The sequence below is a fragment of the Hyla sarda genome, chromosome 7 (genome assembly GCF_029499605.1).
Source record: "Hyla sarda isolate aHylSar1 chromosome 7, aHylSar1.hap1, whole genome shotgun sequence".
Taxonomy (NCBI): domain Eukaryota; kingdom Metazoa; phylum Chordata; class Amphibia; order Anura; family Hylidae; genus Hyla; species Hyla sarda.
Window position 1 is genome coordinate 198,872,173 of NC_079195.1, and position 21,227 is coordinate 198,893,399.

At 42.0% G+C, this 21,227-nt stretch overlaps 1 protein-coding gene and 1 long non-coding RNA gene across 4 annotated transcripts in view; one reads left to right on the top strand and one right to left on the bottom strand.

The window, feature by feature from the left end:
- Positions 1–21,227, bottom strand: part of LOC130283012 (tenascin-R-like) — a 551,407-nt gene that overhangs the window by 296,875 nt on the left and 233,305 nt on the right. The window lies entirely within an intron of this gene.
- The window catches only part of LOC130283014 (uncharacterized), a 99,337-nt gene continuing 86,686 nt past the window's right edge, over positions 8,577–21,227 (top strand). Inside the window, exon 1 of the long non-coding RNA XR_008846591.1 lies at positions 8,577–8,648. This is a non-coding gene — a long non-coding RNA (uncharacterized LOC130283014). The remainder of the gene's footprint in view (positions 8,649–21,227) is intronic.

Sequence of the window (21,227 nt, forward strand, 5' to 3'; positions counted from 1 at the left end):
GACCTCCAGAGGTTTCAAAACTACAACTCCCAGGGAGTTGTAGTTTTGAAACCTCCGGAGGTCCGCAGGTTGAAGACCACTGCGGCCTTCGACATCATCCAGCCCCCTCTCACCCCCCTTTAGTTCTGTACAGTACTCACCTCCGCTCGGCGCTGGTCCGGTGCTGCAGGGCTGTCCGGAGAGGAGGTGGTCTGGTGGGATAGTGATTCCGGGCTGCTATCTTCACTGGGGGCGCCTCTTCTCCGCGCTTCCGGCCTGGAATAGAGGCGTTGCCTTGACAATGATGCAGAAGTACGGTTGGCAATGAAAGTACCTCTGCGTCGTTGTCAAGGCAACATGACTATTCTGGGGCCGGGCCCGAAGCGCTTAGAAGAGGCCTCCCCGGTGAAGATAGCAGCCCGGAACCACTATCCCACCGGACCACCTTCTCTCCGGACAGTCCTGCAGCACCGGACCAGCGCCGAGCGGAGGTGAGTACTGTAGAGAACTAAAGGGGGTGAGAGGGGGCTGGATGATGTCGAAGGCCGCAGTGGTCTTCAACCTGCGGACCTCCGGAGGGAGGTTTCAAAACTACAACTCCAAGCAAGCCCGGACAGCCGATGGCTGCCCGGGCTTGCTGGGAGTTGTAGTTTTGAAACCTCTGGAGGTCCGCAGGTTAAAGACCACTGCGGGTGGAGAGTTCACTCGAGTATAAGCCGAAAAATCGTGCTGAAAAACTCGGCTTATACTCGAGTATATACGGTACACATTCGCTCTCATATAGAAGGAAGAAACCTATCTCATACTAACCAATCCTGAGTCTGCTTCAAGGGAATCAATGGTAGACATTTACTTTTGGAGGAAACTCTGGTTTGGCTAGTATGAGATAGAGTAATGTTCTTCTTTTTGGAAGAAAGTTAAGAATACTAATAAAGCTAATAGTAATTATAGCTGCAAGCAGCAATTCAGGTGGCCAAGCAGCAGAGCTTAATTATAACACATGATTGTTTTGACTGTTTATGTGCTATTTTTCACATTATTCCAACCAACAACTTCAGGGAAAACTTTGAATCGTGCAATCCAATATGGCTGCCAAACCATGTGATCAACTGTCTTCTTGAAAAAAAGCATCTCCCTATATATGTCCACATGATTTGTGTTTGCTTCTTCTTTCTCATTTTCTAGGACACTATAAGTTTTGATATCTTGTGAATGAATAGCTTGAAACTAACTAATAGGATTCTAGGTCACAGTGTAAACTTACACAACAGTTTTTACATTTGTAGCTTTCATTTCAGGTTTTTGTGTAGTGCACTGAATATTGTCACATAAAGCAAGATGACTGCCATATCTTGTGATCTAGGACCTTAATATAAAAAAAGATTAGGCACAATATAGAACTCAACCATTGTGCCAAGTTTCATACATTTTTGATTAACGGTGAGCTTGTTATAAGCATTTAAATATAAATATTGGTTTGCAGTGATTGACGTGCGGTGACCATATTAATTATGTGCACGGACTAGCTTTAACAAACATGGTACAGGAGATAGCCATGGGCCTTTGTGCCAAATTGTGAATAATTTTTACAAACGGTTAAGGATAATAGGTCCGGAAGACCAGGTCTGGTATTTCTGCCAGATGGACCAGTCTCCTCTCTGGGGGCGATCTCCTGGGCCTCTCTGGTCTTCCAGGCCGCCCACCATCTTATATTATCACACAGTCTTGACATTAGAATAAGAACCTTGTGTGCAGCTGCAGGGGTACACAAAAAAGGGCATGATGCTCGCTAACATCAGGACATTCTGTGTGGGCAGCCTGCTATGTGGGTTCCCCACTCTCTGTCCCTTGAGCTGCAGGCCCATGACCTACAAGATTCTGGGTGCTACCTAACTAATATTTGGGGGCTACCTATTCTCTACCTAGCTGCTAGTTAATATGAAGGAGAGAGGCTTCCTATTACCTACCTGCCCAGCTAATATGGAGGACTACTTACTACCTACCTAGCTACCTATATAGCCTATATGATGAATAGGGCTACCTATCTAATAGCTAATAGCGAGTTTCCTAGAAACCTAGGTAAAACAGGGGCCACAAACCTAAAATTTGGAGCTACCTACCTGATGGGGCCTTGCTACCTATTACATAGGGGAAATAGCTATCGTGACTAAATAGCCATGACTAAGGACTAACCAGTCCGAAATGCGTCGGAGTGGGGGTTTTATCCACACTGGGTGTCTTGATTTTTGGTTTTAACTTGGACTGATTACATTTTGGACTTTGAATTTTTTGCAACTTTTTCGGGAGCTGGAATTTTTCTTCTTATATTTCCATGTAACTATCGTATCAAGTGGGGGTCTACCTACCTACTACATAGGGAGTCTACCTAACTAATGTTTGGGGACAAAAAAGAAGTCTACAACTATATGAGGGCACAAAGGGTGAACATTACTGTAAGGGGTAAAAAAGGGGGCACTATTAGTGTTGGAGCATTATTATATTTTGCATTATTACTGTGTGGGGAACTAAAGGGGAGGAGAAGGTGGGGAGAGTGCAAGAAAAGTGCAGAACCTAAAATGTTTGTCTGACAGATCTTACAGAGACAAGTCTTGACTAGAAGTCTTCATGGCGGTCTGGGCCATTTACAGATGGAAAAAAAAATAACTCTGAAGAAAGAAGACATCACCTGTAATTTACTAGATGTAACTGCACTAAAATCACTATATCACTACACAAATAAAGAAATACCCCTTGGGACCAGCGTCCTTTCTTAAGAGGAACGCACTTCCATTTTATTCCTGCCTATATATCTCCACCGGTCCGACTGATGTCCCACCAGGAAGTTCCTCGTGGCAACGGTCCACCTGTCTTTCTCCAGATGCTACTGTAGGTGTTGTGCCCTGAGGGTAAGAACCCATCTACTACTCGTGGTTAACAATCTTCACACCTAAGGGTAAGAACCCATCTACTACTCGTGGTTAACGGTCTTCACTAGGGGCGCACCTCTTGTTATTTTTTCTTTTATATATAAGATGTTTGTCTGACAGATCTTACAGAGACAAGTCTTGACTTGAAGAAGCCTTCATGGCGGTCTGGGCCATTTAGAGATGAAAAAAAAAATAACTCTGACGAGAGAAGACATCAACTGTAATTTACTAGATGTAACTGCACTAAAATCACTATATAGTTTCTATATAGGGGTAATATTGGTAATATTAATGCTTGAATAGTAGTAACATACATCTTTCCAGGCCTGTCCCTGTGCACGTGATCATGTGTTTATATGTTCCTCTTACCTTCTTTTCTCCCATGTTACTGCACATCTAGGTAGATCATTAAAGGGGTATTCCAGGCAAAACCTTTTTTTTATATATATATATATCAACTGGCTCCGGAAAGTTAAACAGATTTGTAAATTACTTCTATTAAAAAATCTTAATCTTTCCAATAGTTATTAGCTTCTGAAGTTTTCTGTCTAACTGTTCAATGATGATGTCACGTCCCGGGAGCTGTGCATGATGGGAGAATATCCCCATAGGAACTGCACAGCTCCTGGGACGTGAGTCATCAGAGAGCAGTTAGACAGAAAACAACAACTCAACTTCAGAAGCTAATAACTATTGGAAGGATTAAGATTTTTTAATAGAAGTAATTTACAAATCTGTTTAACTTTCCGGAGCCAGTTGATATATAAAGAAAAAGTTTTGGCCTGGAATACCCCTTTAAGCTAGGCATTTAGACCAAAACAAGTGGCATGTTAGGACTTCTATTAGTCAATAAGCTCTGTAGGGGGCATTTTACTCCCCTAAGTATTACTGTAATAATCACTTACACAGCCACAAGCGTTGCCCCTGGGTATACAGAATTAGTGAACTTTTCTTAACCTCTGAAAGCCTTGTGTAAGTTTTTTCTTGCGATGTACTGTACCATTTCTAACATAACACAAATTAAATAGCTTTTACCTTAGCCAGAAGGACTAGTGAAAAAATATGACTTAAATATGGCCCTAAGTGCTTTTACAATCCGTCTGTTATCTGGAGTAGGCACAATGGTACTGTTTACTCTCTCAGTAACATGTACTTCTCCCCTAGCCCTGAACTACATGCCTAGTGCTCATAGCAAACTGGTGCCAACCCATACAGCTGTTTGCTCAGCTACCCATACACAGGCATGGCAGCTGTGCAATGCAGGATGGCAGAGACTCTCCGCTTCCTTACACTTACTCCAGACAAATGGCCGGAACAAGATGGCTACAGACTGCCAGTGCAAGCTGGCACAGAGAATAACGGGAGCAGAGATCCTCATTACTGGGCGCCCGAGGGAGCGATGCTCTGCTGCGAAGAATAATTAGTTCCTTCTAATCTCTAGAGGATCCGGCTCCAGAGGAAGAGGCCAGGGGCAAACTCAGGCTAATGAGAAGAGATTCTCACAGATACCAAGGAGATAATGACAGAAACGAAGACAGTGACGGTAGAGATATATGAGAAGGTAGACTCACCGGTCACACAGGGGACAGGATAGACACATTGGAGGTAGTAGCACTGTGTGAACATGTCACTGTGAGCTCTCATATGATGTATGTATAGACGACCATGCTGCAGTCTAGCTAAAGGGCGTTAAAGAATTTACAAGTTCAAGTTTTCATTTATACCTGGGAGGCTTGCAGGTTCTCCTGGCACATATGAAAGAGATACTCTGCAAGTGCTGCAGGGGTGTAGTAATTGCACAATGATGTAATATGCAATAGGGGATCCTCAGAATGATACAGACACTGAACCAGAACATTTTCAGAACCAACTCTCCATCACAGCCTGATGCACCTACAGTATATCTAACTTTAAAAGTTGCACCAGTCATTTAGCAGAGAATCACTGTCACTAGTCTCAATATTCATTTTCGGGGTATTTTAAAGGGGTACTCCCACCCTAGACATCTTATCCCCTATCCAAAGGATAGGGGATAGGATGTCTGATCGCGGGGGTCCCCAGCATAGCATGCGGCACCCACCTGTTTCTTGTCCGGAAGCACTGGAGGGTCTGGGTAACGACCATGGGAACGGAAGTCCGTGACGTCAGGACTCCGCCCCCGTGTGACGTCACGCCCTGTCCCTTCAATGCAAGTCTATGGGAGGAAGCGTGACGGCCGTCACGCCCCCTCCCATAGACTTGCATTGAGGGGACGGGGCATGACGTCCCACGGGGGCAGAGTCCTGACGTCACGGACTTCCGTTATCGTGGTCGCGACCCAGACCCATCCAGCACTTCCGGACAAGAGACAGGTGGGTGCCGCATGCTATACTGCGGGGGTCCCCAGCGGCGGAACCCCCGCGATCAGACATCTTATCCTTTATGCTTTGGATAGGGGATAAGATGTCTAGGGTGGGAGTACCCCTTTAAGCAGATCATCGGGAAATTTGTCTCAGATTTGACAGCTAATTTACAGGACTGGTGCAAGGATTTTTGTCACCCTAGGCAAAAGCTATTTCTGCCGGCCCCCTTGCTCTGTCCTTTTCCTGCTCCACCTTACTACAGGAGTGACACATTAACAAACTAACCTCCTCCTCATGTAATCACATTACTATTGGGGTGAGCGGTTGCTATCAGGACCTGGAGACAGTGTGCAGTAACTTTCTTTGCAGTGGAAAGAGCGGTGCTCTAGGCAGCTGCCTATTCTGCCTATAGGTGGAGCCGGCCCTGCCAATTTGGATTTGTCACTACACTTGCTGGCTTGGGAGCAAAGTGCCAGGCCCATTGAGTATACGTGATAAGTCGCCATGCACAGCTCCCAGTAAGTGAAAATGATAAGTGGTTATGTACAGCTTCCAGTAAGTGAAAGTGATAAGCTGGGATGCAAATAGGCCTAAATCCCTCCAAACTATTTAACTAAGCAGCAAGGCATGCTGCATATGTCTCACTGCACAGTATACAAGAGCACGGACTCCTGTCAAAATAACAAAAGGCCCTGTGCCTCAACATAGCTTTCACAGGACCCTAAACTGGGGCACCAGTCTAACTATGTACTAATCAGGAGGCATACACTGCTCAGTAAACACTCATTGGGACTGATGCAGCTAGACCCAGCAACCAACTTACCAGGCAGCACACATTCATTAGGTTGGGTGCTCTGCACCTGGCCCAGGGAATATGTACTGAACAACAGGCATGCAATGTATGCCATGATGTGCAGTAAGTACAGGAGCAGAGACTCCTGTCTTACCCCAAAGTCCCAAAATGTTTTAAAGGGGTACTCCACTGGCCAGCGTTCGTAACATTTAGTTTTGAACGTTGTGTCCGAGCTGCGTGGGTCGGCCATGCCCCCTCAATGCAAGTCTGGCCAGTGGAGTACCCTTTTAAACAATTTTTTTTTTTTTTTTTTTAATTCGGGATGAATTGGATTTGTTCTGATCAATTCACTCATTTCTGGGTGCTAACACAACCTTTCACAGATTCTGGGAACCCTAGGCTGTAGGAATGAATGTGAATGTTGACTAAAAGGGGTTATCCAGGAATAGAAAAACACAACTAATTTCTTTAAAATAAAAAACAGCTCCACGTCTGTCTCCAGGTTGGGTGTGGTTTCACAATTTAGCTCCATTCACTTCAATGGAACTGAGCTGCAGAACTACACCCAACCTGGAGACAGATGAGGAACGGTTTTTGATAGGAGGTAGCTGTGTTTTTCTATTCCTGGATAACCCCTTTAACACGATGCCATGTAATGGTATGGTGAAGATGTTTTCCAATAGCCAGTAGCCTTAGACCAGTGGTTTCAAACTGTGGCACTCCAGATGTTGCAAAACTTCAACTCGTCGCATGCCCGGACAGCTAACGGCTGACTGAACATGCTGGAAGTTGAAGTTTTGCAACATCTAGATGGCCACAGTTTAAGACCACTGCCTTACGTAATTCGTAGGAAAAATAAAAGATCAACTTTGCTCCACAATGGTGAAGAATAGATATAACCTGGTACTGCCCCAGCCCTGTATAAATATCGTGGACACGGCAGAGTGGCTTGTGGGTGCCTCCCTGTAGCCCCCCTTATCTGTGGTCCTTGCATTTATATCATGACAGCAGCACAGAGACAATGCTAAAAATTCGATTCATCTGTTTCCCAGTATAAGGACCAATATACAGTAGTCACAGCTTCCTTCAGGATTGTCACCTAACTTCCTTCAATGGTTGAATGGCAAGTCCACCATGTTAAACATCTTGCAGTACTTCTGGGGAATATATAACATACAGAGCTTTGTATCAACTTGACAGAAGAGTTGACTTATTTCTTTGGGGATTTTTGTTGGGAAATGCTCTCTGATGCTTGATATAATATCTAATTGCAATTTCTGACAAATGGAACACCATGTTAGTTTGACTCCAAGCTGTCATAGCGGTGACATGATCAGAGCTCGGCTGTATGAGGTGACAGGGTGGATGTGATGAAGGTGGCGCTACATACCTGGTGTCACTAATTGGCTGCAAAATTCACTCATATATATCTCCCCAAATACTGCGACTTAGAATTGTATATGACAGGGAAAAGTCAGTTGTCACAGCGTAGCTGCATTCAGTGTGTATGCTGTATTATGTAACAACAGTGATCATTCCCTGCTGGGTCTACGACATGTTCAGCTAATGACCTATTGGAGATGGTGAATAACCGGGGGTCCCACGGACCAGGAATATTGTAAAACATTAAGCAGAGTGAAAATGTGAAAGACCCCAAGTCAGCTTCCCAACTTTGGTGTTAGATTTTATACAGCTTGTGGCCAAAGATTATCTTGACCAACTGCTCTATACACAAGCACATTGCCCAACTTTCCTATACACAAGCACATTGCCCTACTGCCCTATACACAAGCACACTGCCCTATACACAAGCACATTGCCCAACTTTCCTATACACAAGCACATTGCCCTACTGCCCTATACACAAGCGCACTGCCCAACTGCCCTATACACAAGCACATTGCCCAACTTTCCTATACACAACCACATTGCCCTACTGCTTTATACATAAGCACACTGCCCAAATGCCCTATACACAAGCACATTGCCCAACTTTCCTATACACAAGCACATTGCCCTACTGCCCTATACACAAGCACACTGCCCAACTGCCCTATACACAGGCACATTGCCCAACTTTCCTATACACAAGCACATTGCTCAACTGCCCTATACACAAGCACATTGCCCTACTGCCCTATACACATGCACATTGCCCAACTGCTGTATACACATGCACATTGCCCTACTGCCCTAATCAAATGCACATTGCCCAACTGCCCTATTCACAAGCACATTGCCCTACTGTCCTATACACAAGCACATTGCCCTACTGCCATTTACACATGCACATTGCCCAACTGCCCTATACACAAGCACACTGCCCAACTGCCCTATACACAAGCATATTGCCCAACTGTCCTATACACAAGCACATTGCCCAACTGCTGTATACACAATCACATTGCCCAACTGCCCTATACACAAATATATTGCCCAAGTGCCCTATACACATGCACATTGCCCTACTGCCCTATGCACATGCACATTGCTCAACTGCCCTATACACATGCTAGTGCATGTGTTTCCATGAAGAAAGGATCCTTGCCTGATCCTTATCTCCCCAGATATCTACCATCAGGGAAAAAATAGGAGGCCGGCATACAGGTAAGACAGCCGACCGGTCCTGTAGAAATTGTCGGCCGACATTTATCTAGTGTGCATGGTCAGCTTCATTGCGTCAAAATCTGGCGGGGACTTCTCTTTTTGCCTTACCGAAACAGGCCTTTGGTGTAAGAGCAACTAAAGGGATGGTCTAAGTTGGCCAAATCTTTTTTAGATGACCCTGAGATTTAAGGCCCTATACACATTAGAGAAAAATTAACCAAATTTGATGGTAGCACCAGCCTATCTATCGTGTATGGGGGGGTTGCTGACTCTAACCAAACAGATATTGTATAAAGAAGGACTAATTTCAATGTCTAATTTCAATGCCAGATCCTTTTGTTTTCAGTGATGCGTAGCCACCACCAGAAGTTTCTTAAAGCAGAACTCCAGCCAAAATGAACTCATCCCATATCCACTGGATAGGAGATAAATAGCTGTTCATGGTGGGACCGACTGCTGGGACCTCCCTCGATCTCCAGAACGGGACGTACCGCACTTGCGGTAGACGGCACACGCTCTATTCATTTCTATCGGATTACCGAAGAGACCCAAGTATAGAACTCAGACATCATTGGCGCTCCCTTAGAAATGAATGAAGCGTGTGCCGTCTACTGGTAGACAACACATGCTCCTCACTGAGAGAGTCGGGGTCCTGTTCCGGAGATAGCGGGGGATCCCTGCGATTGAAACCCCCGCAATCAGCTACTTATCCCCCATCCTGTGCATAGGAGATAAGTTAATTTTGGCTGGAGTTCTCCTTTAACTATTCTTAATGAAAACACATATACCCTTTGCTGAAGTGAGCATGTACGTGTTTGGGGGAGAGAAATAGCTATTGGTGGACCAAGGTTTGACTGGTATCTATAGAAAAGGTTGGAGCACCTTAAATTTACTACACTGCATTCTTAGTAAATCAGGGCTAATGGGGGAGATTTATCAAAACCTGTGCAGAGGAAGAGTGGTGCAGTTGCCCATAAAAACCAATCAGATTACTACTTTTATTTTTTTTTAAAAAGCTTGGGAAAAATGAAAGAAGCAATCTGATTGGTTGCTATGGGCAAATGCACCACTTTTCCTCTAGACAGGTTGTGATAATTCTCCCTCAATGTGTTTCTTGCTGCTTTTTTTTTCAGTTTTTGCTGTGATCTTCCCCAAATTATGGAAAAAATATAGATATTGTACCACAGTTATGCAAAATATGTTAAAAATGTTTAAGTTTCACCACAATTTTGGAAAATCGCTGCAAAAATATCTAAAATGCTGTAAAAATTTGGGGAAAATGCAGTTATAATTTGACTTGGGAACATAGCCTAAAGACATGAAATCTTTCCAAAGCACCTCAGTTGCGGTTGTAGGTCAAATCTCTTTTGCCCCATGGCAATAATTCTCTAAAAACAGTAAGTAAACACATGGGTAAACAGTAAGTAAGACATGTCACATGACATGCAGAGTGTAAACAGACCCCAGCTTAATAATAAGATGGCCAGTTGTAGTGATCATACACCTGATCCTTAGCCACAGGATTTATGGGATATGAAGTCTGCATTACAGAACCCATATTGTTATGCATTTGTAAATCAAAATAAAGTCTATTCATGCCTGCCAAATCAGGCAATAGAGGTAAGCAAAACGCATACACAATTATTCTCTAATAAAAGCTTATGCTGCATCGTATAAAAAACAAACATAAAAACAAAACAAAGAAACATTTCCCGTAATGCTTTTTAAAGGCAATGTTCTCCAGTCTTTGGCTTTGCAGCAATTGCAAAATTCCAATGCCCATCATGCTCTGACAGCCGAAGGCCATGATGTCAGGTCATGATGTCAGGGCAATTGCTGCAAAGCCACAGATTGGAGAACACTGCTTTAAGGCAAGAACGCATGGTCAATTTTATATCCACAGTTTGAGACTGTAGATGCGCTATGTTTATCGTATTGAGTTCTACCTTATCATTCTGGCAGCTTTCATGAAAATTCTGTTTTTGCTTTTGAAAGTAGACAGCCTGTAGAGAAGCAGCCTCTATGCTTCCCCTTAATGCCATTGTTATATCAGACAGCTTTACCATCGCATTGTTGAATCTGTCCTATAATTACAACATAACTTAAAGGGATAAGACTTTGAAACATCACAAGCGCTTCTCGCTTTGTAGGCGATAATGATGAAAAATGTGTCTGTAAGATACTGAAAGCAGAGGTGTCATGGTACATGGGGAACAGTGCAGCCCTGTACTCACCCCAAACACTACCCTACATACTTGGATGATCCATCCTAAGTGGAAGCCCCTCAACTGGACGACGGTCCCTATTCTCACTTAGTGGATGAAATGCTAACAGAAGTGTCAGTGCCTTCCTTGCTGGGCAGCAGCACTACTTAACCCTTTCACTACCTTTCACAACACTTTCCAAAAGGTCGGTGAGCCCAGTAAGTTCAACTCCATGGAGGGCAATAAATGCCCAGTCCTCCTTTGAAAACTCTGCAATGTGTTATACATTTTAAACTGTCTAATCTAAGCTTAGACCAACTTTTAACTGTGCCTTATACCAAAATGGTATGCTAAAATGTTGTCAAATTTTGGTTCAAAGCTGCACATTTTAAGCTATACCATTTTGGCCAAGCCACATGCAATTTTCACCCAAGTCCCTTTTTCTTGACAAAAGAGACACATTTTATTATTCTATTTGTGGCATTATGAATAGAAATTGTTTAGTGGTTGCCGGGCACCACAGTTGGAGACGAAATTCTGGCACAATATCCACAGAAAATCTAAGCCAATGGGTTTCCTCCATCCATGCTTAGTGCATAGGCTGCATAGTATCTCCACTAGGATGGAGCCTGGTATGAGTATTGCACCTGTGCCAATTCCATGGTTACCTGAGATACCAGTTCTAAGCTCAATGGGAATTTCTGGAGATCTACTGCAAAAATTATAGTGAACCAGAAGTCTGGCAAGTCAACAAAATGGTGCACACCAAGGGACACTGTTGCATCACTGGGTTGCTGGGTCCAAATCCCATCACAACAACATCTGCAAGGAGTTTATATACTCTCCCTGTGTTTGTATGGGCCCACTCATAAAACATATTGAGCCCCAAAGGTGACATTTGCTTAAAAAGGAAATATCTCAGGAAATGTATTAAAAGCTCATAAAATACATAAAATGCTCTCCTGTGTCAGAAAAAAAAAACCTTTCTTAAATTTGTAGAAATTAATTGATTGGTCAAAAGCGAACAGCATCGAATTTTAATAAAATAATTGACTGGTTCATTATATAATTAGGTAACTTGTTCGTTAATGTATTAGTGATACATTTTTATCATTATCTGAAGCCATGAATAAAGCTTAAAAGGATTAGTTCAATTCCTTTTAATCAGAAAGCTCCCATGACATTAGGGTGATTACAGAGTGGCCTCAGCAATCAGCTGTAAGAAGTGTTTTATTTTACTGCAGCGCCACCACAGGATTAATGAGGAATTACATGGCACCTCTCTGTGTAATGCAGTGACATGGTCTGTCCATTAGAGGTGCACTTCGTACCTGGTATCTTCTCTGGCTAATTGATAGTGGTTATGATCCCCTCTGTTAAAGGGGTACTCCAGTGGAAAACTTTTTTTTCAAATCAAATAATTCCAGAAAGTTTAACAGATTTGAAAATGACTTCTATTAAAAAAATCTTAATCCTTCCAGTACTTACCAGCTGCTCTATACTACAGAGGAAGTTGAGTAATTATTTTCTTTCTGACCACAGTGCTCTCTGCGGACATCTCTGTCCATATCAGGAACTGTCCGGAGCAGGAAAGGTTTGCAATGGAGGTTTGCTCCTACTCAACTCAACTTCCTCTATAGCATACAGCAGCTGATAAGTACTGGACGGATTAAGTCTTTTTAATAGAAGTAATTTACAAATTACTGTTTAACTTTCTGGAGCCAGTTAATATGGAAAAAAAAAAAAAAGTTTTTTACTGGGGTACCTCTTTAACTCCAATACCTTGGGACAATGGTTCTTATAGGGGTATTCCGGTCAAAAAAATTTTTTTGTTCTTTTCTGTCTGACCACAGTGCTCTCTGCTGACACTTTTGTCTGTCTCACTAACTGTACAGAGCAGGAGAGGTTTACTATAGGGATTTTCTTGTACTCTGGACAGTTCCTGAGACAGACAGAGGTGTCATCAGAGAGCACTGTGGTCAGACAGAAAAGAACAACTCAACTTCAGCAGCAGCTGAAGTACTGGAAGGATTAAGATTTTTTTTAAATAGAAGTCATTTACAAACCTGTTTAACTTTCTGGAGCCAGTTGATATGAAAAAAAAATTTTTTTTCACTGAAATATCACTTTAATGTATCTAAGCCATGTACCTACTGCGCAAGAGAAATTACATTCATGTAACCCTAAGACCATCATCATATACTGTGTAGTACATTAAAAGAGCAGAATGAGGCCCATGCAAGTACCCCCTCAGAGACATAGGGGGGAATTTATGATTGGGTAAATCCAGCTATTTTTATCCCTGTTTGCCTGGGCGTACATCATGGATACTTCCCTCAAATTTATCAAAAGGGTGCTCATTTTTTATAACTAGCTAATGTTTGCAAAAAATTTAGCAATTAAAATTTCACTTGGATAAACCACCGACCCCTTGATAAAGCTATCCCTGCCACACCACATTCAAATAGTTTTTTTTTTATAACTGAGTTTACCTGAAAATCTGCTAAATTTTTGTGCAAATGTACAACTTTTGAACTAAAAAAAAGGATCCAGCAATCCAAGGGTACTGTGAAACGTGAAGCTTTATTTACCGTATTTTTTGTCATATAAGACGCTCCGGCATATAAGACGCACCTAATTTTATAGGATAAAAATCTAGAAAATAAGGATTCTGAACCAAATACAATGTAAAGTATAGGACAGTGATCTTCAACCTGCAGACCTTCAGATGTTGCAAAACTACAACTCCCAGCAGGCCCGGACAGCCGTTGGCTGTCCGGGCATGCTGGGAGTTGTAGTTTTGCAACATCTGGAGGTGCGCTGGTTGAAGAACACTAGTATAGGAGGTAATACTCACGTGTCCCCGCCGCTCCAGACCCGTCACCGCTGCCCTGGATGTCCCCCGCCATCGCTGTTGCTGCGTCCGAGGGGTGTCCACGTCGTCCGAGGGGTGTCCACGTCTCTGCTGCCCGGTATCCTCGCTCTCTGTTGTCGCCATCACGTCGTCGCTACGCGCGACGACGAAGGAGAGCGCCGGACATGCAGGGGATCCCGGCACGCGGCAGACACCGAGGAGACAGGTAAGGTCCCTCCCGGTGTCCTGTAAGCTGTTCGGGACGCCGCAATTTCACCGCGGCGGTCCCGAACAGCCCGACTGAACAGCCGGGTTTGTGTTATTTTCACCTCAGACGCGGCGGTCAGCTCTGATCGCCGCGTCTGAAGGGTTAAGACAGGGCATCACCGCGATCGGTGATGTCCTGTATTAGCCGCGGGTCCCGGCCGTTGATGGCCTCAGGAACCACCACGATAGGTGTGTATTCGCCTTATAAGACGCACCAACTTTACCCCCACCCCCCAGTTTTGTTGAAGAAAAAGTGCGTCCTATACGGCAAAAAATATGGTAATCCATACTAAAGTCCAAATGAACATACAAACAGTCTCAAGACAGGAACACAGAGGATTTGACGGAATTAACAGCACCATAAGGCATGATTAAGGGGTTCGCCACGAAACGTGTCAAGTCCTCTGTGTTCCTGTCTTGAGATAGTTTCGCAGGTTTATAGGTTCATTTGGACTTTTATATGGATTAAATACAGTTTTATGGTACCCTTGGAAAGCTGGATCCTTTTTCTGCTTTTGTTTGGAGCCGCTACACTTGTGGAATATCGTTGCACTCCTGGACTCCTCTCTTGATCAATTGCCTTTTCTTTAGGATCTAAAATAATAAGGATAAACCTAACCACAGGTTGAGAAACTACATGGCTCATCAAGCAAATAATATAGAACAAGCTATTCTTTGTATTGTTTTCCAGCCTTTCCCATGCATACTGATCATTTTATGAATGGTTGCTCATGCATATCCCTGCATGTTTAATGTACAGGTTCATGTTTGTTAACCCATACGAGACAGGGGTAGACACAGACACCAGGGGCACTAATAGCTCATTATAGACTCCCCCACCTCTGCTCCTTCAGTCTCCCTAACAATTAGCTATATAATTCATTGGCTCAGTTCCTTACATAATGTACCGTATAACTGTATAGACAGTATGCTACTATCATGTTGGTATCAGGATGGCAGTGAGTCCCTTAGATACTAGGACGGTAGTCTACAAACTGCGGACCTCTAGACTTCGGCTGTCCGGGCATGCTGGGAGTAGTAGTTTTGCAACAGCTGGAGACACACTGGTTGGGAAACACTGGTGTAGAGACTTCCCTAGAGCGAAAACATAACCAATGGGCAGATTTAAGGGGAACCTTAATGCAACCGTATTAAGATGACTCGCGTCTGCAGCTTCATCGGGTGTTACCTTGCACCACTGCTTCTTATAGTACAGCGATGCAAGGATGGGCAGCAGTACTTTGAACAGGTTTAAACCTGATGATCTACTCTTCATAGCCTGTCCTGAGGAGGATCAAGTTTTTTAAGGACCTCTAGCTGTTGCAAAACTACAACTCCCAACATGCTCGGACAGCATGCTGGGAGTTGTAGTTTTGCAACAGCTGGAGGCATACTGGTTGGGAAACAGTGGTGTTGAGAAGTCCATAGAAAGATGGTCAGATTTAGGGGGAACCTGATAGCATACACAGGGAACAGACAGCTTGGCGTGTTTTGCTACTTATGTTTGCAGCTTCATCAGGAATTTCCTTGCATCGCCACTACTAATAGTACAATGCTGCAAGGATAAACAGCAGTAAACAGTCAACCCCTGAGGAGTTGTAATTTTGCAACAGCTGGAGGAACACTGGTTGGAAAATACTGGTGTAGAGTCTTCCCTAGAGAGAAAACATAAATGATGATCAGATTTAAGTGGGGCCTTAAAGCAACCCCAAGGAACAGATGACTCGGCGTGTTTTGCAGCTCAAGTCTGCAGCTCCATCAGGTGTTACCTTGCATCACCGCTACTAACAGTACAGCGATGCAAGGATATACAGTAAAATGGTCAGCCCTTGATGATTTACCCTTGATAGCCCCTTTAACAGAAGGTTTGCCGAATGTACAACAAATACCTGGTGTCCCTTTTTAGTCCTCTGAAACGCTGGGAGGTATCCGTTTTTCTACACTCTATCACGGAAGAGCTGAGCTACAGAGAGCCAGGCATTCAGAGTAGATGCAGGTCTATCTGATAGTCAAAAGGTCAAATTGATACTTAATGAGATCATAACCTTCCGCGTCGAATTTAAATAAAAGCAATATAGACAGATAAAGCTATAAACCTCTGGGTTTAACCAGTCCTGATGTGCGCACACCACGCCAGAGCGGCTTTGAGCGAGGCCATCGTGCAAGATAGTGTCACCGCTATTACAGGCTGGAAACAGAATTCAGAAATAATGAGTGTGTCACTACACCGTGGGGTTATCTGCAATACCGGAGCTGGAAATAGCAGCAGGAATCGGTAAACAAAATCCATTCATAAAATAATGGCTTTTTCTTCATAGCCAATTCTACATTCTATTATGCTGCTGGACCGGTAGAAGCTATTTTATTTAATTTTTTTTTCTGAGCTGCTATCAATAGAGTTTGAGTCCAGACCACACAACTCTGGGGATTATTTTCTAGCAATGCAGAGTAATAAATTACCACTAGGGAGCCATTCATGTAGCTGGTTACACGGTGATAACCGCAGGTGCCGTCTATAAAACACTATTTATTGAAGCGCTTCAAATTTGACATATTTAGGTTGGCTCAGTATGCTAAAACTAATTTGCAACCCTTAAAAGAAATGTAGTTAAAGTAGATTGTTAAGCAGTCACACCAAAAGCCTGAAAAATATAATTTACACATATCTAAATAGATAATAAAAAGTTAGTTTACCAACTTAGACTCTTATTCACTATCCCCAAGATTGCACTATCCTTGGGTCCAATAAAAAGAAGCACAGGCTGGAGGAAAAGTTTCTATGTTGCCCATAGAAGAAGAGAAAAAAGAAAAGAAAAAACGGGGCGCTCTCTCGTGTGGTATTGTCATATACAAGAAGTAGGGTAGGAAAGGGGGAGACCCACCACCTTACCTAATGTGTCGTACCGACCTGCTGGATTGATGAAACGGTGCTAGTCCAACACTAGTGGAGGTTATGGGTGGAGGTCGGAGAATGCAGCATGCAGCTCTAAATCCCCTATCCGTATCCTCTGGAATACGGATTAATGGAACGAGAATGAATAGATAAAAATGGGGAATTGTGTAGAGCGCTTCTGCTGGCAGGGAACGGACTCAAGAAGCCACGGTTAACACAGGACAATTTATTGAGATTTTTTCGGACAACGCGTTTCAGCGCTCACATGCTCCTTCATCAGGTCCACAAACAAATAAATTAGATGCGTCCTGCGGTGCTTCCTGTGCATGAGTGGCTTAGGGATTAGTGCTGAGCGGCATAGGCCATATTCGAATTTGAGAATATTCACGAATATATGGATGAATATTCATCATATATTCGCTAAATTCGCATATTCGTAATATTCTCATTTCATTTTCGCATATGCGAAACTTTGCGTATGCGAAAATTAACATGTGCGAAAATTAGCATATAAAAAAATTAGCATAAGCGAAAATTCACTTTTTGCATATGCGAAAATTCGCACGCCAGTCTCACACAGTAGTATTAGAGCCTTCTTTACACCACACAAGCTGGAAGCAGAGAGGGATGATCACTGTGATGTGTACTGTGAAAAAAAAAAAGGGAATATTTGTAATTACGAATATATAGTGCTATATTCGCGAATATTCGCAAATATGCGATATTCGCGAATAAAATTCGCATTGCGAATAATCACGAGCAACACTATTAGTGATTGTCCGAAAAAATCTCAATAAATTTTCCTGTGTTAACCGTGGCGTCTTGAGTCCGTTCCCTGCCAGAAGAAGCGCTCTACACAATTCCCCATTTTTATTTATCCATTCTCCTATGTTGCCCATAGCAACCAATCAGATTCTTTCATTTTTGAAAAGGCCTCTGAAAAATGAAAGAAACGATCTGATTGGTTGCTTTGGGCAACGCAGCAACTTTTCCTCTGGACAGGTTTTGGTAAATCTCCCCCATTATCTGTTCAGGCCCTCTATTTAGTGTAAACAGAAGCATAAACAAGTTTATGCTTCCTTCCAAGTGACAATTTTGTTGAAAATCCCTATTTTATAACCATTTTATCTACTGTATGTTTTTGTATGGATCTGCCCAGAAACTCCATATTTTCGCATGAGCAAGTTCCCCAAAAGAACAGTATTAGCAATTTCTAATATACTCTACACCAGTGGCCGTTGGCTGTCCGGGCATGCTGGGAGTTGAAGTTTTGCAACATCTGGAGGGCCACAGTTTGAGACCACCCCCACACACATTCTAAACTCTGTACTAAAAGATGGCTCCTCCGAATGAATTTCTTTATATCCCTGCATACCAAGAATGATTCTACCTCTCACTACAGTAAAGTGGTTCCTCTTATCTTCATCCGCAGCGCCCGTAAAGCTCATGTTTTCGTTGATCAGCTTTGATGTAACATTATATTACCGCTGTACCATACTGCACCGTATAGAATTGTGCTCATTCATTATTTACTGACTTGTCATCTACCTGATACCATAACATATAAATTATGTAGAATAGATTTGGACTGATAATTCAGGAAAAAAGTGATTTCCAGAGGCCATTGGAAAATTTTTTTTTTTTTAATAAACGTATTTCTGTTTCTTTCAATACCAATATAATAGAATACACAGATGAAAATGTTAAATCCACACTATCAATTCCCATATCTCCATTTTCTCTTAATGTACACTGAAGGGATTGCACTATATTGACTATTACAGTATGGTTTCTACGTTGTAGCAGATATTGTTTGCTATCCCCGTTTTTTCTCATGCAGGCAGGAAATGATGTATCATGTGACATAAATAAAAAGATAAGGGATTTATATACTACAATTCTTTCTTAATAAAACCTGATCATTACTAGTCTTTTATGAGATTGAAGGGTTCGATTCACCCAAAAAAGGTAGTAAGGTGGCCAAAGCTGGTTTTCTATGGTTTTCATGTATCAAATGACAGCTTCCCACTTACACCAACACCTGATTGATGATAGGATAGTCATAAAGCATACATGAAATAGTGTCACTACTAAAATTAATAGTGACCCTCTTTACTCATGATACCTTTGGCATGCTTCGGGCACCCTCACCATCTCTCTGTGTTGGCCAACTATCATTTCGATCCTATGCCCATTGATCTGATGTAGTGGATTTCATTGGCCTAATAGATGACAGCTCATCTCTAAGGGCTAGAGAAAGCAGGCCTTCTAATATGTGTTCTTTAAAATAAATAGAATAATAGTAATATTATGAATAAAAAAATAGGCACAAGAATGATAGGTACAAAACTAATAGACGTTTACACCAGCCAAACTATTAATGTTACATTTTTCAAGACCGAATGGCAGGTCCATTTCATATTGCTCATTTTTATGATTATTGTGTTGAGAGAAAAAAAAGGGGAAAAAAAAGCCATTTTACATTTTTCTCGTAAACCGCTTTTTCCATGTTTGCAAAATAATAAAAGCACTTTGAATTTTATGGTCTCCTCATTGGGGGGAAGAAGAATAAGAAGAATGGACTTTGGTAAGTGGCGAGATGAACAAGTTTAATAGCTGTGCCTATTATTAAATTGACAAAGTGGTAAAAAACACCTTTAAAATGAATGGTTCTCTCCTGGCAAGATTTATAACAAAGCCTTTACTGTAATTGCAATCCGGTGATTTATTAGGAGAAAAATAACCAAATAAATCTACTAAGAACCTTGAGTGCTGTATTATACAAACTAAATTCATGGGCTTGATTTTGTGATGGAGAAACATGGTAAAGTTTGATGTCATCAGGCTATAATACATTTTTAGCATTTTATGACGACCTCTGGTTTATTGTTAGGCTGGGTTTTTTTCTGCTCCTATTTTGTCTCACTGTATTAAAGGGGTACTCCGGTGAAAACCTTTTTTCTTGTAAATCAACTGGTGGCAGTAAGTTAAACATACTTGTAAATTACTTCTATTAAAAAATCTTAATCCTTCCTGTACCTATTAGCTGCTGAATACTACAGAGGAAATTATTTTCTTTTTGGAATGCTCTCTGATGACATCACGAGCACAGTTCTCTCTGCTGACGTTATTATAATAATAACGCTTTATTTATTGTTATCCTTAGTGGGATTTGAACCCAAATCCCCAGCACTGCATGGCAGCAGTGCTAACCACTGAGCCACCATGCTACCCTTAGCATACATCTGCTATGCATCTGCTATGCATGGTTGCTAAAATGGACAGATATGTCAGCAGAGAGCACTGTGCTCGTGATGTCATCAGTGTTCCAAAAAGAAAGGAATTTCCTCTGTAGCATTCAGCAGCTAATAAGTACTGGAAGGATTAAGATTTTTTTAATAGAAGTAATTTACAAATATGTTTAACTTTCTGCCACCAGTTGATTTAAAAGAAAAAAGGTTTTCACCAGAGTACCCCTTTAAAGAGCCAATACTTTTAAAATTCTTTTTAATTTATGTAATCATTTCTTTATTTTTTACGTATGTATGTATGTATTTATTTATTTATGACATTATTTATTCATGTATATATTTATTTATTAATTCATGTATGTATGTATTTATTACATTATTTATGTATATATCTAGTTATAAAGTTATTTATATATGCATGTATTTATTTATACATTTTTGCATTTCAGAATGTATTTATTTTTGTGTAGCTTTACAGATGTGCTATCTTAACACCTTAAAGTGATACTCTGGAGGGGGAAAAAATAATATTAACTGATGCCAGAAAGTTAAATAGATTTGTAAATTAGTTCTATTAAAAAAATCTTAACCCAGTACTTATCAGCTGCTGTATGCCCCAGTGGAAGTTGTGTAGTTCTTTCCTTGCTCCTACTCTGGACAGTTCCTGAAACAGACAGAGGTGTCAGCAGAGAGCACTGTGGTCAGACTGAAAAGAACTACACAACTTCCTGTGGATAATACAGCAGCTGATAATTACTGGAAGGATTAAGATTTTTTAATAAAAGCAATTTATAAATCTGTTTAACTTTCTGGCACCAGTTTATTTTAAAAAAAAATGTTGTTTTCCACAGAAGAACCCCTTTAAAACTATTAAGTGGGGTTCACATGATAATTCTTTTTTGCAATTCTGCGTGGAAATTTTGGTGCAGCACAGTCCCTTTGCTGGCAATGGGATTCAGCTGCACAGTGCACACTGCGGAATTTTAGCAGCGGATATTTCCGTCGCTGAAATCCTTACGCCAAAGAATGGTCTTATCCATTCTTTAGTTGGAATCCGCTCCACAGGCAATGCCGTTGATGGGGACAGCAATGTCCACACGGTCCTAGTGC